General features: G+C 40.2%; 1 protein-coding gene across 3 annotated transcripts in view; it reads right to left on the reverse strand.

Annotated features, from left to right (window-relative positions):
* Positions 1-19969, reverse strand: part of TRIP12 (thyroid hormone receptor interactor 12) — an 84424-nt gene extending 64455 nt beyond the window's left edge. For all 3 annotated transcript variants that reach the window (XM_086468642.1, XM_086468641.1, XM_086468643.1), the window contains exon 1: positions 19931-19969. The gene's annotated coding sequence lies outside the window, so the exon portion shown is untranslated. The remainder of the gene's footprint in view (positions 1-19930) is intronic.
* Between the last annotated feature and the right edge of the window lie 281 nt (positions 19970-20250).

Below are 20250 nucleotides of genomic sequence, written 5' to 3' on the forward strand. Positions count from 1 at the left end.
ATCCCCTATTCCATTGACTTGACAACAAACAATCATCAGATGATGGCAACCTTTGGGCTTTGCTACATGACGAAAAAGGCAACTTTTCCTTACACAGTCTTTCAAGAGCTTTGACTGTGGCAATGCAGAAGGCCATCTTCACAGTAACAGCAAAACGAGCCACTAGAAACTTGAAAGCATGTAACCACCAGGTTAAGATTCTCCAGACTGCGTCTGTGCATATATGTCTATAATGACCTATGACCAAAGATGGGGAAAGAAAGACTTGCCACAGAACAGGAAGGGAAAAAAGCTAAAAATATCTTTGTGATCTCATGGTTCAGAATTAGGGGGAACTATACTGCCAATCGGCAGTTAGAATATTCATTGCCTCAAACTGAAGATTTGCAAGTTCCCACAGGAAGTAAAAACACTGAAAATGCCTCTGAAAACATGCACAACACCGCTCACTATAAGAGTAGCCAAGTTGTTAGGACTGTGTGATCCATCAGGTTATACATGCCACAACCCTAAGCTAGCAAAGTAGCACTCTTACTTGCTGACTTCTGTTTGGGGAAAGGACTGGAAGATAATTGTGCAAAAGATACCATAGCTTGAGAACATGTAGTCTGGGAAGTCAGAAGTCAAGCATTGTCTAAAGAAAAATGCAAACAAATGCTATCACATGCTCCAGTGTCGATAAGAATAGTTTTGTGACAGTAGGAAGACATTTCTGAGTTGCAGAAGCTGAACAGGCTCCCCTGCTTCAAGTGAGTCAGTTGAATACGATGTCCGAGACTGCAGAGACCTTTTGCTGGGCCTGGTACAGAAAAGCAAACTGAAGATGTCTTCAGTGACCTGGAAGAAGCTCAAAACCTTGTTCCATAAAGATGAGACCTGAGACCTGACACCCTTTGTTGGTTTAGAAAGGAAGCAGTGGATTGGCCTACACACCACAGCCAGAATCTTAGCAAGTCCTTCTGGGCTAAGGAAAAGTCAAACTGAAATAGCAAACGGGGCACTACTCAAAACTATCGAGAAGCACAGGTACCGCTGGCACATGGCTTTATAACCAGTCAAAGAGTACAACTGACTCTTCAAGAATTTAAACAGCTCAAGGACCAAGAGAAACCTACAGATGGAGGGGAGGGCCACAAATTAGCTAAAAAAAAAAAAAAAGGACCCACAGAAGTTAGATAGCAGAACATTCCTGTTCATCTGGACAGCTTAAAGCAACCAAACCAAAAAGTAACTGTTCATTCTATTCTGTATATGGTTGTACAGAACACAAAGGTGACCTCAGGTGTCTCGTGCCTGTTTGTACAACTAGTGCCACCAGCTCACGGTACACAGGAATTCATAGCTTCATTTCATTACTGAAGAAAGAATCACCATTTTAGTGCACTGAGATATTAAACCAGGACTAAAGCTTAACTGAATTCTTGCAAGCTGGCTAAGGATGCTAGCTAACATTAAGATTGTAAAAACCTGTATTTCCTATGCTCCTTTCCTCTGGAAGACCAGAAGCTGCAGTCTAAGAAAAAAAAAAAAAAAAGCTGCATGGAACAAACACAATGCTGTTTTGAGGGCACCCCTCTTCAGTTCTGCCACCTCACGGCTTAGTATCTTTTATGTTCATCAAGGACAGAAATATTAGAAGTCGCACCACTCCTCTTTGGACTGCATTTTGGTTCACAAAAGTACACAAGCATCATTCAGATCTCAGATGCTCATCCAAAATAGAAGTTAAGAAAAATAGAGAGGATTTCACTTTATTCTTTTGCTTCTTTGTAATTTAGCATTCTACATCTTTGGAAATTAACTGTTGTTAACAGCAACTATTCCACTTGTTTTTTGAGAGCATGAGCAATGTGAGTTTATTATAAAACAATCTCTTAGAACATTTATTTACAACAGCAGATCACAACTTAATTCAAAGAATCTGTCCTTGTAAAAAAAAAAAAGAACAAGCAAATAATTAAGTTGTTCTCCAAATAAACCAAGTTCGTTACCTTTCCATGTCACCATTCTTAACACATCCAAACTAGTTCAATATAAGTTCCCCATCAGTATACGGTTTGACTCTAACGAATTAACAAAGGAACAGAATGCTCTCTCAGTGGCAGAATGCCAGGACTCAACACTAAGAAAATATTTTCATGTTTACAACACCTATAGTTTCTCTGTCTTCAGTGCTCTGTTCTGGTTTAGTTTTTTTTTTTAAAACCAGCTAAACAGTTAATTCTGCAGCAGTTAAGTTTTTTCTGCACACAAACATAAATATTATCAAAAGTGTAAGAACACAGAAACTTTTAAGTTAATCTATATTCAGTAAAAGAACAGTCTGATCTGGATAGCTGCAAGTCAGCCAGCAACAGCTCAGCTTAAGAAGCCTGAGATATTTATGGATCTCAGTAACATGAAAGATTTGTTACACCACATGGAGAACAGGCATATAAACAGAGAAAACAATGGCTGCAGAATACTGAACCAGTTTGTGTCTCTGTTGACAGACCTTTTCCCTTACAGCACAGCAATGGGAACGAGAAGGGAAAAGTGAGGAACAGGTGTGTTAAGTTTATTCCTCTGTACACTTGTGTCACAGAGCAAAATTTCTCTGCCAAATCAGATTCTATAGCAAGAGCTTGACATCACCCCTACAGGAAATTTAAAATTACTGTTACTTACTGACAAGCTGCTAGACAAGAGAAGTTTACACTACGACAGTCTCAGTATGCAATTCTGCTACCTAGTGCTAATGTAAGTGTGGTTCCAACTTCTTAGCAACAATGGAAATAATACTCCCTTTGTTGTTGGGGTTTTTTTCCCCAAATTTAAGCAACTGGTATCTCTTCAAGGGAGAAGTACGTATTTTTCAGCAGCCATATTCTGACCAAAACTCTGCTATTTGTACCCAGAGTGAACTGATGTCAAGTAGTCTTTGTTTCTAGCAGACACCCAACAAAAATCATGACAAGCAATAGAAGTAAAATCTCATCTGTTCATTTTCCACTTCTCTAGAAACTCTTGTTTATTAGAGCCAAAATTCACTGCGTGGTGGCTTAAGCTTTCACTAACATTAGAAAAAAAACAAGCTGCCTGGCAAGTGTGAGGGAGAACATTCTCTTCAGAAGAGGTGAATGAATCTGAATTAGGAGCTTTTACCTTCTGAGAGACAACATGAAGAGAAGCACAGAATCCTTCACTAAGTACAGACACCAGAAATGAAGACAAGCTAGGTAGTCAAGTTAAGACCAAGTAAACAGGTGTGGCAGAGTTGGGGCAGGGGGCATTTACTATCAGTGAAAAAAAAAAAAAAGTCAGTTGAGCAATTAGGGCAAATTTCAATTTAGAAGCTTGATTTCAGTATTGTCATGCAAGTGAACCAAGAGGTACCCAAAACAGTCACCCACTCCAAGTCTGCCCTGCCCAATGCTTAATGCCCAGCTGCCTTTGAGCTACATAGCTCCATTTAGTTCAACATTACAAGTCTGAATGCAGAACCTACTGCTACAACATCAAGTCTCATCCCTATTCTAACCCCATAGACCAGATGATGCCTTATTTGCAGTTTGCCATTCACCTGCATCTGGCACACACAGCCCTTCGGTAAAATCAAGTGCAATAGCACAAGACAAATACCAAGATGGTACATATCCATGTCCTACCTGCAGAGCCTGTTAGACCACACATGTTCCAAGTTGCAGCATGGCAGGTTGCCTGAGCCCTACCAAGTTCCTAATCAACTTTTGCCAAGTTGTCTTAAATTACAGAGACCTAGTGAGCTCAGTGGCTAGTGAAACACGGTTTGGCCACCCAAAGTCTACATTAACACAATCTCTGCAGTCTTCTAGACAACTAGAAGGGGGGAGGCAGAAACAAAAAAGAAGAGCTTTATTTAGTCACTAGAATGAAGAAATTCAAAGACTACTTTGAATGTTACTGCTGGAAGAAGAAATACAAAAAACAGTTGACTTGTACATGCAGATTAGACAAGCGTCACAGATAAACCCAAGATTACAGGTCTAAGGGCATTATGTAGATCTGAAAACAAGGTAAAGAGGGAGGAGACTGCGTCTTCATTTTGCTAATATTCAGCTTGAAACTAGCATACATACAGAAATGCCAGAAGTTGAAAAGCCTGTTCCATAAAGATGACTGAGGCCTGACACCCTTCATTGGTTTAGAAAGAAAACAGTGGATTGGCCTATACACCACAGCCAGAACCTTATCAAGTCCTTTTGGGCTAAGGAAAAGTCAAGAGAAACTTTAAAGTGTTTCTCTTTAAGACACAATGTCTTAAAGAAAAACACTTTAAAGAAGAACAATTTAAAAAAAAAAAACACACACACACGTTTCCAGGGAAAGAGGACAGAAGTACTCGGCTGTTCTGTTTACCTAGAACGGGTCTCAAGTTTTTGTATCTTCAAATATCATTTAGAAAAGTTTTGGACAAATCAGGAGTTTTCCTTTTGTTTGCCTTATCACTGACATTTAGCATAGACTCAAACTGATGCTGTTGAGGCTTCCTTTCCTACACTGTCTCAAGCAGGTTACGCTATCCTCAACAGGCTTCTAGCCAAATGCTACACAAAACAGGTCACAGGCCTAACACACAGCAAGATTCCTACACCACATGATACAATCTGGGAAATGGCTTAATTGTAGTTGTTGAGGAAGAAATCCAATTAAAACAGGTTAAGTTTCCGGCTTCCTCAGCACTGGATCTTTAGCTATCACAGGGATACTGCAACAAAGGGATTAACCACATTTAAGGCTTCTAAACTGGATAGTGCTCGAACCAATGGCACCTTGGAATTACGTGCCACAGATGCTCTTCTCAACCAAAGAAAAACAATTTATACATTGGCATCATACCTTGCAATGATGTAATTAGAAGCAAGCTCCAATACACATACCAAGTTACTGACACAGGCACAATTAAAGACCATTTACCTTATATGAAATCATGAACTACACTACCTACCAAATATCTGTATAGAGAAATAGAAGAGCAGCTGAACAAAAGGAAGTCACACCCAAAGAAACACCTGTTAAACACTAAAGATTAAGCTGTCTTTAAGCTGATCCTGTCATTGACAGATGAGGACTTCATAGTGCTCAGAGCTATTCTTTCATGGTCACTACACAGAAGAAAATATAATATTAGCTTCCACAACTACATTTTAGGAAGGTTCCAACTTTTACAGTCATGGAAAAAGTTGTCAAAAGCCAGAATACCAAGCTTTATGAAAGAATTAAACAACTTTATTCACACTTCATTGACAACATTGTCTACTCCACTTCACACATAGACACCTTTTCAGTACCCCACAAATAAGTCTGTGCACAAGGCATTGCACCTGGGGATTAAAGTATGGAATGGCAAATGAGTGTCCCAAGAACCTGAATACAGAAGGTTAAGATGCTGAACTTGAGCAAGTCTAAATATTAGAACTTGTTCAAAAGCTTTTTAGCAGGATGTCAGACTTAAGCTTAATTTTAAGCTAGACAAGAACTCACCATCACCGAACTCCCATACAGACGAAAAAGTCTACTACAAATTCCTCTTTTCCTTCCCATATGTGCAAATACCACCAGCCCTTTTTTCCCCTGCTTGATCTCGCCAATGATTTTTACCTCCTCTCTCCCAGGCTACACACACTCTTTCTTGCACAAGCAACAACTATAACTGTGCCCATATTTTATGGTTCACTAGATTAACAAAAGTTGATACTAAGAAGGTATTTTTTCTCAGGGTCATAGAATGGCCAAAGCCCAAATTCCTTGCTGACAGGCAATCACCTCAGAGTTGGAAGAAAGGCTTCTTACTTCCTGGCAAGAAAATGTTCCAGTAATGCTGCCTAAATCTGTTCAATGCTTTTTCCTACCTCTCAGCTGAACTGCTGCTCTCTGATGTACTGAAAGCACCACTGATCACACACAACCCTCTGAGCTCTGTCCTTCAGCCATTTCTCAATCCACCTCACTGTCCACTCATCTAACCAACACTTCGTAAGCTTACCAATGGTAAGGTGTGTGGTAAGGTATGTGGTAGGAGACAGTGTCAAAAGCTGTCGTCGAGGTAGACAACATCCACTGCTCTCCCCTCATCCACCCGTAGCCAGTCATGCCATCATAGAAGGCTATCAGGTTGGTCAGGCACGATTTCTCCTTGATGAATCCATGCTGACTACTCCTGATAATCTTCTTTTCCTCCACCTGTTCAGAGATAATAGCCAGGATGAGCTGTTCCATCACCTTTCCAGGGTTGGAGGTGAGGCTGACTGGCTTTTAGTTTCCCAGGTCCTCCTTCTTGCCCTTTTTGAAGGCTGGAGTGTCACTGGCTTTCCTCCAGTCCTCAGGCACCTCTCCTGTCCTCCACAATCTTCCAATGATGGCAAGTGGCTTAGCAATAACATCTGCCAGCTCCCTCAACACTCTCGGATGCATCTCATCAGGGCCCATGGATTTTTGAGTGTCCGCTCAAGCTAAGAGATCCCTGACCCAATCCTCCTTGACCAAGGGGCAGTCTTCCTTCCTCCAGACTTCCTCTCCTACCTCCAGTGTCTCAGATTCCTGACGACCAGCCTTCGCAGTAAAGACTGAGGCAAAGGCAGCATTCAGGAACTCTGCCTTCCCCGGATCTTCTGTCACCAGGAAACCCAGCTCATTCAGCAGGGGACCCCCATTTTCCCTGGTTTTCCTTTTGATACTGATGTATTTGAAGAAGCCCTTCTTATTGTCTTTGACATCCCTAGCCAGACTTAATTCCAAATGGGCCTTAGCCTTCCTCATTGCATCCCTGCATACTCTGACAATATCCCTATATTCCTCCCGAGTGGCTAGACCTGTAGGCCCAGAAGCAAGTACAGTCTCTTCCTTCCCTCCCCTTTGCACGGTATCTTACCATATCAAATGCAAAACTGAGGTATTTCATAAAGGCTGCAGCCTCTCTTAATCCTACATCTGTTTTGCTATTCAAAGATACTCAGCTAGGAGCATGCACATCCTCATCCCACATACGATTAATGAGCAGCGAAGTGTTCTAGTCATCACAGTATCTTTACTACCTCTACTTCCCCACTTCAAGTCTTTGAAATAAATCTTTTCTCCCATCAATTATTTTCTAGCACTTCCAACCCCACTAACTAGCAAATTAATTGTACTAATTTCAGGTCTTTCTTCTATGCTTTTCAAAGTTTACTTGTATGTTTTCTTTGAATTTAAAGCCTCCCCTGGCAGAACAGTTTTGGGACACAGATACTGTATACTGTAATTTTAAAACAGCCTGATCTGGCCACCATGAACTCCTTCCACCAAACTGAAAGTTACATAGCTTGAAACCACTGCTCACCAAACTTGCAGTATCTATTAAGAAATAGTTTCAACTATTTCCTATTAAATATCTATTTTGACTAATTAGAAAGTGGAGGGTATAAAACTTGTAACACTGAATTTTCAAATCAGCAGTCTGGTGTTGTAGTTTCAAATATCAAGGACAGCATACGCTATTAGCATATACTAATATGACAGTATTTATTATATTAAACCGCTGTATGATAAAAGCCTGAAAGTTTCAACTTTTTTCAACAAAAGCATTTCAGATGTAGTATAACAGTGTGTGTAACAGATACTTTTCTAATTAAAATGACAGCATAAACATGCTGTACATATGCAAGTATGACAGACATTCAGAGACAAACACATGGGTTTTTTCCCAACTCCACTAAGTCTAAACTTAATAGTGATTCCCTTACACTCCATACAACATTTAACTTACTGCTGAAGTCATAGTATAAACTAAGGAAAGAAAATGTAAACAAGCCAAATTTTAGGGCATTAGAGCTATCTGTGTACACTAAGCAGTTTTTCAGCTGAAGTCTACTGTATCCTCCAGAGAGTACCATAGCACTGATGGAAGTTAAAAACCCAACTACATTTCTTGGGAGATATCCCAGTGAGTGTGGTCATCTAAATAAGTTAGAAAGGAAAGTTAGTTCCTCTAATACAAAAACTTAAGTGAAAGTCTTGTGTACTAGGTAGAAAGCAGTTTGCAACTACTATATATATTTATCCAGAGTTCCTACCTTTGAGTATGTAATTATTTCAAACGCCTTCACTTACCTCAGAAGGTACAGGGAGAGAGTACAATTATTAGTTTCACTCTAATGGCTATGCAGAACATTTTCATGTTAAGAGTTCAGCACATCAGACTTCAGGATCTGGTCAAAAATACAGATGACCACATCTGTACAAGTCTATATAGACAATTTAAAACTAGGCAATTTGAACAATCACTAATCATCACCAGTAAAAGCTTTCAAATTCTGCTTAAGCAACCTGAAGTCATATCAGCTTCTCCTTCACTCTCCTACCACAAATGCTACTCCAGCCTAAGCAAGTATAAAGAACAAAGCAGCTTAGATAATAGCCACTCACAAATGTGTGCTTTAAAATTATTCCCACCTCAAAGGTAGGACACCAACCTTCCCAACCTCTCCAACAATGCAGCAAACACAGCAAGAATAGGTGCAACTCTAGTCTGCTGCAGTAATCTGGCATACTATTAAGTAGTAACAGACTACCTTGATTTTGGATGCACCTTGACATAACTAAACTTAGACATTTAAATCACTATAATCTGCTATAGGTTGAGCTTCTGCTTCTAGCTGCCACAGGTCTGGACTTGCACTAGTCACTTTCTGCTTTTTATATTGTCAACAGAAAGACCAAACCTTTCTGAAGAAGGCTTTTTTAACAAGTTAGATAACATACATGAAGCAAAGAAAGGGGCTTACAAGCCCCAATTCGGCCATGTTTCACACAAGCTATCTGAGTATCAGAGGAAATAGAGTAGTTTGCATCTTCTGTACTTGTCACAGTGATCTCTGAGCAGCATTCATAAGTCGATAGGCACAAAACTCTGGGTCCTTGAATTCCTTGCCTCAGCTGTTCAAAGCTTAAGCATGGCAGGCTAATATCTTTAGAACTAAGCATCAAGTTCCACATGGGAGCAACTACCTTTCATGGTACAGCTATAACATTTATGACATAGGTAGAGTCAGCAGTATAAAAACTGAACACATACTTTTGCGCTTTGTTTTTTAGTCCTCCTGTTAGCCTTTAGCTGGCAACTAGGTATTTTAGGCTAAAAGTCAGGCATTTAACGTGATCCAAAAACACAGTAAGGAAGAATTGTCCCTTTGCTTTAAAAACCCAAAGAAATAAAAAGCAAACTGCTATTTATAAAGAAATTCTATTAGTGTTGACAGATTTCCAGGAATAGGCCCTACCCATTCCTGATAAACTAAGATTTAAGACTGGTTCTTTCGAACACTTTTCGCAGGACAGCCTACCTTCATTACATTAGTAGTGCCATGAAATTATATTTGTTTACTCTATGCACATATGTAGATAAGACATTCTCACTGAACCGGAGTTCAGCAAAAGAGTACAAGTACACTTTGATGAGGACTATTAAACTACAGCTTTCCACTCCGTCAGTTTCAAAGCTGTGTTACAGCAAACACACTACAGCGAGAATATTTTTTTCTAAAGTACCTTCCATCTTTTAAACATAGCTGGACTTGAAGATATTCACAGCTACTGTGAATGTGCAGTCAGAGGCCCAATGTTGAGAAAACACTTGGAAATAACAGTTTCTGTAAGCTATGCATGCTTAAACATTCATAACGCTTGAAAGCGGGCAATAATCTTAAACTTGTGATGGAATTAAATGTTGAAACCCTAATTCAGTAATGACAGGACATCAGTAGATTCCAGAAGTGAAAGATGTTTTTGACAGCAGGACTCAAGACACTTGCTACTATTTCCAGGCATACAGAAAAGAGACCATTCATTATTTTATTTCTGTTTTATTAAATCAAAAACTATTTAAACAACCAATTGCTGTTAAGCAGCATCCAAATAGAACACATCATCGTATGAGTTCAGCAGAAAGTATCTGTAATTATAAACAGACTATTACCCATAGAAGGAAGCTATGAAATAAAATGAAACCTTTATTATTGTTACAGCCTTGCTTATTTCAACATAACTACCCAGGTGATAGTCATCTAAAGCCAGAGCTGCTCCCTCAAAATTCCTTTTTTCCCAAAACTATCAAAACTTACAAGTTCCCTTTCCTCTTCTCCTTCCCTCCCCCAAAAGAGTAAGTTTGCATCAAAAATATGGAACAGTAAATTATTCCAATGAGACCTTTGCAATGCTATGAAGTACAATACCACCAAGCAGCAAGGAGATCCTATACCTCAGTACCAAAATCAAGTACTAAACTTATTGCTATAAGCCAAGCCCTTGTCAGTCGACATAAGCATTAGTGACTACGTGTTCCAGTTACTCAGAGTGATACTGGAGGGAAATGGAGGGGAGGGTGGGGTGTGAAACAGGAACCAGTGCTTAAGTATATATACACCATTACAGAGTAATTGAGAATCCTCCAGTGGTTTTGCACAAAAAGTATTTATCTGGAATACTCTATCCCATCACAGCTGGCCTTGGTCAAGACAGATGAATTCCAGTTGGAAGAACAGAAAAGTGCTCTTACAGGAGGCAACTAATAAAGCCTGCATTATTTAGCCTGGCAACAAGAAGGTCATAAATGCTTTCTGTAAGTGCAATGGGTAAAACATCAAGAGAAGAAAATTACTTAAAATGAGAGGATTTCATTGATCCAGTTAGCAGGCAAAACAGTTATGAGAAACTTTCAGGCTGAAAATTAGATGATCCTAAATTTCAAGAAATGACATGCTGAAAGAACCTCCCAGGAAGACTGAAGAATTAAAAAAGCAAGTATGAAAACAAAACCAACGCAGGCACTCAGCTGCTTTTTAGATGATTGCAAGTTAGAGATTTAAGTGACATACCAACAAACAATATTAGCAGATCACACTTTTGACATAATGAGGTCTCTTACTAAGCTTATTCCTAGACAGCAGTACTTCACTGTCCTTACAGTCAGCTGACAAGTAAGAAGTTCTGTTGTTCTACTAGTCCAATCAACATAGAGAAGAGACGCTCATGTTGCTCAGGACTGAGACACTCAGGTACAAAAAGTACTTTAAAGGCTTAATTCCTAGAAAAGACCGGTACCTCCACTTTGGTCTTTTTGCTGAAGTAACTGGAACACCATTTTTGTTATCACAACACCCATTCTTCCTCAGAAGGCAAAAGAAATCAGAGAAGACACCACAAAGAAGCAAACCCATACCACTTCTGGATAGGGTTATTCTATGCAGAGGTTGTTTATCCAGCTGTATCTATTGCTGTGTCACTCTGTGCCCATGTGTTCACATTTGATATCTCCCAAATGGGGGGGGGTGGGGGTGGGTGTATATATGCCAGAGTTAATACATTCAACCAAACCACTGCTCAATTTTTTTTTAAAGAGCTCCATGTAGAACTAGCAGGCAAAAACATAGGAATACTATGAAAGTGCAACACTGAGATTTTGTAATTGAGTTATTACAACATTCAAGACCACTGATATTTCAGAATGGGTTACAAAACAGAGAAAGTAAAAATACTAATTTAACTGCATTGTTAGATCAATTAACAATTATCACTTGCTATCTAGTTTTGATCTGCCATCTTACTGAGCTGACTTTACAAATAGCCTGACATAATTTTGCTGAAAGAAAACACTGCAAATAAAAATTCTGTAAGGAAGAAACCATTTCTTAGTTGAAGGGGAACAGCTTTTATATTAAAACACATTGAGCAATTTTGCTATACATAGCAACCTACTCGACTTACTTCTGATTTAAGTTTTTTAAATGCTCCAACACCACTAAAACAAGATTGTAATTATTTGCATTAATCATACAGGTGAGATCTAACAGGGTTTCCTGTAATTTCAAGTGGCTGTGAAACTGCACAACAAAACAGATACCAAACAGAAGCAATGGTAATTTAGAACAGGCAGACTGCTAAGAACAGGTCAAAGGAGTTGACAGCGTTTTTGTGGTGACACTACAGGCGTTGCCAGCAAGAAGCACAGTTAGAATTTAAGTGTACGATCTCAATCTGATAGAAACTCCAACTTCATCTGAACAAAATACATCAAGAGTTTTGAAAAATAGATGATACATCCACATTGAGTTTACCCATTGACTTAAGTTACCCAATAGGAATCCAATTTAAAACTACAAGAATAGTTTTAACAGCTTTTGGCTAAGTCTGTGACAGAGGAAAATGCCTGATGCACCCAGGGAATACAAACACACCCAGGAAGTGTGTTCACTGCACTGTATTTTGAAAGTGGCAGACTGAGATTACTTTGCCTGTCACTTCAGTGGAGTCTCATAGGCAACTTTACTTTTGAAGTGTATTCTCAAAATACATTTGAATTTACCTCAAGTTTCCAAATACACCGTTCTCAGGTTCTAGCTTACTTCAGTTCATCTGCATACAGCACAGTTAAGTCAGAATCTCCAGTGCCGATTTTGCTGCAACTCCCGTTCAGTTTCAGCAATATGTCAAGAACCCCTAAGCTACTAAAAAAAGAAAAAATCCCCATCCTTACTACTGCAACCATAATGCTCAAGTATTTAAACATTAATGGAAGGCATTTAAGCAGTACCATTCCTTCATATACTGAACTCCACAAAATTAATCTTTTCACAGTTAACCTGAAGAGAGATCAGTTTCCACTCTCTCCATGGAGTATATAAATCTGCAGACAGAGATGTGCAACAGCATTTCTCTTAACAATGCTTCTTCCAATTCCAGTTAAAGTGCTGACAAAAGTTTTGAGCTGGAGTTTGCTGTCAAAAGCCTAGTATAAAACGTGACTACATTCAGTTGCAAGCCTACAACCACTTGAGGTAAATGAGAAACATGCAGCAGAACTATCAACTTAAAAGCTGTCATACAAGGAATCTTAAGAAAGCATATTTGCTATCGTATTTTTGGCAAACAAAATATATTTGTTCTTCTGCCAAGCTTTTGGTAACTGGTAAGGGAATGACGCTAACTTCTTTAATACATCATCTTACAGTATAATGCAGGTCTTCAATTCTATTACCACTGTTTTATTGTAGAAAGCTATTTACTAAATAAATCAGGCAGACTACTACCAGAGTAAGATATGGTAGCATGCACTGTCATTACATAAACACGAAAAACATTGTGAAACAGACTGCAGCAGATCTTTGAAGCACAACTGTTAACACATGGAATCCATGCTTAAAGTTTGCCCAAGTCATGCAGCTCCCATCACTTTCTTTAAGTGATATTCAGTTGAAATGGTGTTTTCTCCAGAAATTTTCTAATTAACTTCAAATCAAGTTGCATTTTTACATACACTAATAGTATTCCTGCCCCTTCCATTATTTGAATCCATTTATTTTGATTACTGGTGTTACTTAGAGATCTGAAACCTAGCTATGCAGCTTCTTCTCAGGTGCTATTCAGAGTATGACTGCATGCCCTTGTTCAAGTTCAGTTTCCCACCTTCCCCTCACCCCTTTATGATGGACGAGTTCATCAAGCTATTATAACTGAAACAACTTCAAAGGTCAAAACAAGGGAAGTTTTAAAGACAAATTACAGTTCCCAGTCAGTAACTTGATTATAATAGAGTATATACTCAAAATAAAGAGGAAGAGAACATTTATTCTCCAGCAAAGAGAGAGTTCCAAGTTTGTATTCAGCATACAGCCTATTAACATGCACCTTCAGTTACTTTTTTCATTAGTTCTCTTTAAATGCATAGCCACATCTCACCTGTGATCAGAAGGTTCAGTTACATTGCACACACCTTCCAGGAAGGGACACTCTCTATACTGAATAAGCTAATTACATAAGGGATTTGCCATTAGAAGACACAGAATATTATTAACATTGGTAAGATGCCATCTAGCCCTGATGTTAACCACATCTTACAATATTATCTTGTCCAAAAATAGTCATTTACCACAGATTCATATCCCACAAAGATACATGATGTGAAGACAGCTTCGCCTCACTAACTCCAGGAGCTAAAGTTAGCATCTAATCATTATACCAGCATCAAGGACAATTAATGCAAGTCCCTTGATTGGGGGGTGGGTGTGTGGTGTGCATATGGCCATGTGGTTTTCTTTTCCCTTTTCTTTGGGGGAGTGGGGGGAGGGAGGGGCAGGGAGGCAGGCTTAAGTCCACCACCACTAGTGTTACTATTCATTGTTTACATCTTTCCTTTGCTGGTGCCTCAACCCATTTATATTGCGCCTAAAAAAAAATCCTATTTTCAACTTAGAAGATACTACATATAAGTGTCTTTTTGATTTCCATATTTATTTACCTGTACTTCTTTTACATCTAAGCAGTCTTGAACTAAGAGGGGATGTACAGAACAGACTTCAAGCACATAAAAGCCCACAGTACAGAGAAAAGATCGTTTCTCCTACCCAGAGCAGATAAACCAAACCATAAAGTGTTCCTAGCAAGGCAAGTAAGACAGAAGTTAGACATGCAGAAAGATGAGGGAGAACAAAACAGCACATATTCTTTCTAAAAGCGAAGATAGCGTAAGACTAGACCTAGTTACCTTGGAGCTTATGTACCAGAGGACCTATGAAGGTTTGTCCCAGACCTATTTTTCTGAATTATTTTACCTTTAAAAACTACCCCTGAAAATCAAAGTAAAAATTCTTCATTACAGTTACTGCTCTGCATTAATAACAATTGATATTAACCATGCTTTAAACACACAATAATAGCCAGCCACATATCTGAAGGAGATGTACATTGTTGGTACAGAGTCCAAAACCTGGCTCATGACTAGACAGCCTTCTGAAAGTTGAACACCTTTGTCCCCAAATAGCACATGTGTATCAGAAAATAACATGCTCCATTCTTTCACTTCCACCTTTACAGAAGTCTAGCAAGTAGTTGCTTTTGTTTGCACTAAGTTATTTGGATGCTATGCAATAAAATAAGGGTTGTCAGTAACAAGTTACTCTGAAAACAGAATAAACATGAATTATACCTTTCATTTGAGATCTTAAAAAAGCCTTCCTGTTCAACAAGTACCAAGGACCTCAGCTTCCATTTTGAAATATGAAATTGCTCCCTACAACTCAAGGTTCACATTCCAGATGACTCAGACCCTTTCATACCTTTTAAGAAGGTCAAATCTTTGCAGTTCAGCATGCACACTTTATTGGAGAAACCATAACAAAGCAGACTAATCTATTCAGAAACCACCAAGAAACTGTGATTTTCCCCCTGCTCCATGGGACAGCATTGTACTGCTACACATTGTAGAATCCTTCCAGTTTCCTCTCTATCCATATCTCTGTAGGTCTGTTGGTTTTTTTCCTATCTAATCACTCAAGAAGATGGAGCTAATTTTATCAGCACAGTTATCACTGAAAAACCATTTATTCCACAGTAGATAGTGGTAAGGCAAGTGACCTCCAGAGGTCCTTTCCAAACTGGCTTACTCTATGAATCACGACAAGAAAGGCTTTTTTGGAGCACTGAGGGCAACTATGGCTTGAACACTACCGCTAGCACTTCTTATGCATCTTTAATACTAAAGTCCAGTATTACTCACCGTGATCAACTTTTTTGATATACACCTAACTTCCCATTTTTTCCCACATGAAAGTCTTCACTTCGAAAGTTGCCTATCTACTCTTATACATGGCAGTTTTCTGCCATATTTGTACTGAATATGTTCATGAGTCAAGAAAGATTGGCAACAGTCAGTACACTGCAAGACAAGCCTTACTATAGACAGTGAGAGTAAACAGATTGGTTATGTGTTCTCGAACCCTGGCTGCCAGACAGAATTGAAGGAGAACATGACTGCATATTTACACAGCTAGATTCTACCAACTTGATGAGAAAAAAATTTATCACATGGCAGGATTAGGAGAACAATTGCTCCTCAAAACTAACCTTCACACTAAAGTAACCATCACTGGTATCTGAAAGCACACAGTAGAGAAGCTAGTTGACTTAGCACTTTCACATTGACTGTACACTTGATAGCATGTGTAGCTAGAATTTTTTTATTCACAGAAGATTGCTGAAATCATGTTTTAAAGGTAATCATTTTGTTAGAAAAGACATCCTGAAACAAGCAGCTACGTACAAGCATTTCATCACTTTCAATCACCAGAAGTCTGAAAATAGTTTTGCTCCTTGAGCAACACATTATTTCATGTAAGTTGAGAAAAATATCCATACAAAAAAAGAAAGAGCTAATGTGACTTTCTTTTGCCGTTACCAACCTCACATCCCAAATTAAAACTTAGATATGAAAATACTCAGCAACAAGTTGGTTCATATACTACCATAAATCTGCTATTCAAATTCAAAGTAAGTATTACTTCAGAAAAAGAAACCCACTGACCCAAACCTAATCTGTTACCCTACCAAAAAATTCAGATGTACTACTACCTTCAGAGTCAGCAGTGAACGGGGCAGTGAAAGCTTGATGAAAAGTTTCCACTATTAAGCATGTCACAGAGTCCACAAAGTACTTTATAGAGAGCGTTACTAATTTGACAGGTGATGAACAGGACACAGATCATCTAACAGGCCGAAGAGAGATCCCAGAAACATTCCAGGTTAAGTTTTTGACAATGCAATAGTATACCATGTTGTACAACTTTGGGATTTGATTATACTTTGTCACAATAATCTGGTCTCAGTGTGACAGAAGACAGACCCGTGATCAGAAGTGTTCTACGTGGTGCTTATTAATCAGCTTGTTAGAAGATACAGCATGTCCAATTAACACAGTTAGTTCTGCGATTCACTTACACTGCAAATCAAGTAGAAACATGTAGTTTAGTCAAACAATAACTTTCCTACTCATGCTTCAGCTTCATTGCTTCGAAACAAAATTAATTTAGTCATGTTATCTTCCTGGATTGTCTCAAAGTAAATAACTGTACTTATCAGTGATGTAAGGACCCACACAGAAATTAGTCATGTCCTCATTCATGACATTACGGTCAACTGCATTACGTTTTTGCTAAACTGCTGCAGAAGGAATACAGTGTCTTTGTTGCCTATAGCTTTGGGCCTCAAATTTAAGAATTATTTTATAAGAACAACTTTTAATTACAATTTTTTTCTATAATATTTACATTCTGAGTTTGAAGACACAGTCAAAATGCAATATAAAAAGGAAAACTTAAAAAAATTAATTTGTGCATGATTCTTGATTGAGAACAACAGTTCTGATTAGTCATTTACCGGCAAGATACAGGTTGTTTCCCTAATGGTCAATTTGGCACAAAGAACTTTTGCAAGACATCAAAAGACTCCATTTTCATAAGCCTCTTACTCAACAGGTCGACACTCCTACTGAAGTAGATCTGCTATATTCATAAGTAGTAATGTCATACTATGGATGACCTACAATTTTTCAACTAACAGCTAAGACCTGTTTAGACTCCTACCTATGGAGCTATCTGGAGACTGAAGAACATTCACACTTAAAGTTATCAATTCAAACTTACTACTCCCAAATTTTTCAGACACATCCTAGGATTGAAAAAAAACAAATCAGATTACCTATATTTCTGACACAACAGGATACACCAAACAATAAAAACTAAAAATACCCTTCCATTTTAAGATCAAAACCAGTATGTATACAGAAGCAAGCCATTCAATCAGCTACATTTTACAAATACAGAAACTACTACAAGTTAAAAAAATGTAAGTTTCTGAAAACTTTAGGTATTTACAGTATTTACTCACCAGAACATCGCTTTTAAACTTCTTAGTTAAATACAATATTGTCAAAATATTAGCTGCAAAAAATGAAATACTAAGATTTTTCTAAATGTATTTCATTCCTATCAATATTTATTAAATAGGCTACCAAACAATACAAAGGTATACAGTTATTTTCCAAGTACCACTGTCATGTTCATTATGCTTATTTTTACATATATACAAAACATTTTTTAAAACCTTTAGCTTAATGAAAACCTTTAAAACCTCACAAATCTGTATGAGCAGAAATCAAAACCAAAAAACACCCCTGTACAATCAGAAGTCTAGTCTTGGGGGTGGGAGAGAAGAGAGAGAACTGGAGAGAATATATCAGAGATAAACAGAAGTAATCATAGCAATGCTTGCTAGCTTTTGAAGTCTTACAAAGTAAATCCACACAGTGACAGTTCCCTTAAGAGCAGCTTGTAAAATTAATCTGACTAGAATTCCTCTTCTTTCTCATTATGATGTACTTTATATTTGTCAGGTGCTAACTACTCAACTCTTTCTGACAGCCTTTAAGAACCAGGAAGACCAATATTCATAATACAAACAATACATAAACTGTGGAAGTTACCCTGTTCGAGTAAAGTTTTCTGTTATGGTGTTAGAACCTCTGGATCAATATTATTTCTGCTGCACAAGGCAGGAAGAAAAAAAAAGCTAAACAGCCTTTTGAACAAAAAATTCAAATTCAAATTATTATTGGATTGCTACACATAATAAAACCACCCTCAAAACAAACTGCACACACTCTAAAAATGTTCCCAAGTTGCATGCCAGACTTACAGAATAAATTTAGGCCAGTACCAAGCACTCATTTCTTCCCCGTGTATAAATGCGACACAATCAGGCCTCACATGCAGGCCTCTCTCTCCAATACAGGCAGGACCTTTGTTCGATACGTCGATGTTTTTCCCCCAAAGCCCTTGACATAACTTTCCATTCTTTCCCCTATTATTTTCCGGTTCACAGTCTAGACTTTCAGACTCCCGTCCTGTGAAAACCCCTGGCTGTCGAGAAAGCCAGTGCACTACGAAGGGGGGGGAAGAGGGAACAATAAAAAAGTTGAACAGCAGGAAGACGGGCCTACAGGTCTGGCGAAAGCCCGGGTATCGGTTTGTTTCCCAGCCCCCGATAACCAGAGCAACAACCACGAGGCGCCTGGCGTCAGTGCTACCAGCACCTCAAAACTTCACCCGTTCCCCAGCCCCCCCAGCCCGCCGTGGAAAGAGGAAGAGCCAGGCAGGAAAGGCAGAACCCAGCGTTTGATCTGCCTCCAAGTACGACGCATTATGCAAGCAAACGCGAGAACCAGGCAACTTGCTTCTTGACTGAAAGCAACAAAAACATCAGCTCTAAAACATTAACTGCAAATATAACCCCTCTTGTGGGTAGCCAGTACTGTAACTCCGACCCTACAGGCGCCTCCGTTCTCTTCCCACCTTCTTCCTCCCCCCCAAAAGCTTGTGAAATATGGACGTCGGCCGATTATTTAGCATTTCTACCGAGCTGGGCAAGGGGGAAGGAAAGAGGAGTTGCTATTTTTTCCTTTAAGATATTCGATAGCTCCTCCAGGAAAAAAAAAGAAAAAAAAAAAAAAGGGAAAGAAAAAAGAGCTATTAGGGAAAAGGGGGCCAACCGGAGTGGGGGAGGGAGAAGACGGGGAAGGGCATACAAATCGGTACGGCAGTGTCAACACTGACACTGCCCTTTTGTATTAGCAGTTCCACAGGGCCCGGAGAGAAGAGGCCGCGCTCCCCCCACACGCCGAGCAGCCCGGGCGAGGCGGCGGGCAGCAGCCCTGCCCGGCGCCGGGGGGAAAGGGGATGTCCCTAGAGCGGGTTCCGTGACTGCCTGGCCATTTTGTCAGCTCCGTTTCCACCTCTTCCCTCCTCAGCGAAGGCCCCCTCCCCTCGCCCCGTTACACACCGCCGGACCCCCCCCCCCCCCACATACTCACCAGCGCGGCGTCGTGTCGTCCCCGTCTCCCCCGCCCCCCCCCAATCCGCAACAATGCTTCGGGATGGCGCTGCTCCCCTCCCCCTGCCCCGGGCCGCCGGGAAGGGCAGCTCGGCTAAATGCCGGGGATGACACAACAGGCCCAGCCGCCCGGCCCGGAGGCTACCGAGGGGCCCAGCGCCACGCAGCCCCGAGCCCGCCTCCCCGGCGCCCCTTAAAAGAGCGGAGGGGCCCCGGGTACCTAGTTTGTCCCGATGCGGCCTCCGCAGACGCTCCGTGCCTCCCCTCCTCCCAGCAGCAACCACCTCGCTTCCCTTCAATTATCAGCTGAAGCCGCAGCACCGAGCAGCGCCTCGTCCGCCGCCTCCGCCGCCGAACCCCTTCCAGCGGTGCGAGGGGGAAGCTGGGGGACTACTTTCTCCCGGCGCCGGGGCCCCGCCGAGGCCTGCGCGCCCCCTGGGCCGACGGGTGGCCGCGGCCCCTGCCCCCACTGCCGCCCCCCGCGCAGCCCCCCCTGCGGCCGTGCGCGCGGCCCGCTCCCTGCGCTCGGCGGGGTCGGCG

The sequence above is a fragment of the Leptosomus discolor genome, chromosome 7 (assembly GCF_034619465.1).
Source record: "Leptosomus discolor isolate bLepDis1 chromosome 7, bLepDis1.hap2, whole genome shotgun sequence".
Classification (NCBI taxonomy): domain Eukaryota; kingdom Metazoa; phylum Chordata; class Aves; order Leptosomiformes; family Leptosomidae; genus Leptosomus; species Leptosomus discolor.